The sequence below is a fragment of the Protopterus annectens genome, chromosome 6.part0 (genome assembly GCF_019279795.1).
Source record: "Protopterus annectens isolate FY-2018-M chromosome 6.part0, PAN1.0, whole genome shotgun sequence".
NCBI lineage: Eukaryota > Metazoa > Chordata > Ceratodontiformes > Protopteridae > Protopterus > Protopterus annectens.
The window spans coordinates 1,460,073,855-1,460,074,350 of record NC_056737.1 but is presented as its reverse complement, the minus strand read 5'-3'; positions in this window follow the sequence as shown (position 1 = coordinate 1,460,074,350).

Sequence of the window (496 nt, the reverse complement as noted above, 5' to 3'; positions counted from 1 at the left end):
ATGCCACAAAGCAATTCACATAACATTTTATCATTAGACATGGCAAAAAAGCTAAAGACAGAAGTATATTATGATAGTGTGAGCACACATTGGTGGGAAAGCAGCAATTTCAATGTGTTTAACAATGTTTTTAACCAACACTTCAGCAGGTGAAAGAAAATGCTGTAGTTGGATGCTCTATACTTACTGTAAGTACATGGCTCTAGTGCTATAACTGTGACCAGTACATATATACTTTTTGCAGAATTTCTGAATCTTGTGCAGTCCTGCCAAAAGGTGGGGTTGGGGGTTCATTTACTTCCATACTCTGCATGGAGAACAATGGCTATACAATGTAGTAAGGCAATGTACAAGGTCTAATACAATTGTGTAGCAGATTTTCTATTTTGTGAATCCAAGAGGGCTTTGCTATGTCATTGTACTACATACTCGTCCTAACTCCATGGAATGAAATAATCATATCATACCCATATATTGTCATTCTTTGCAGCAATCT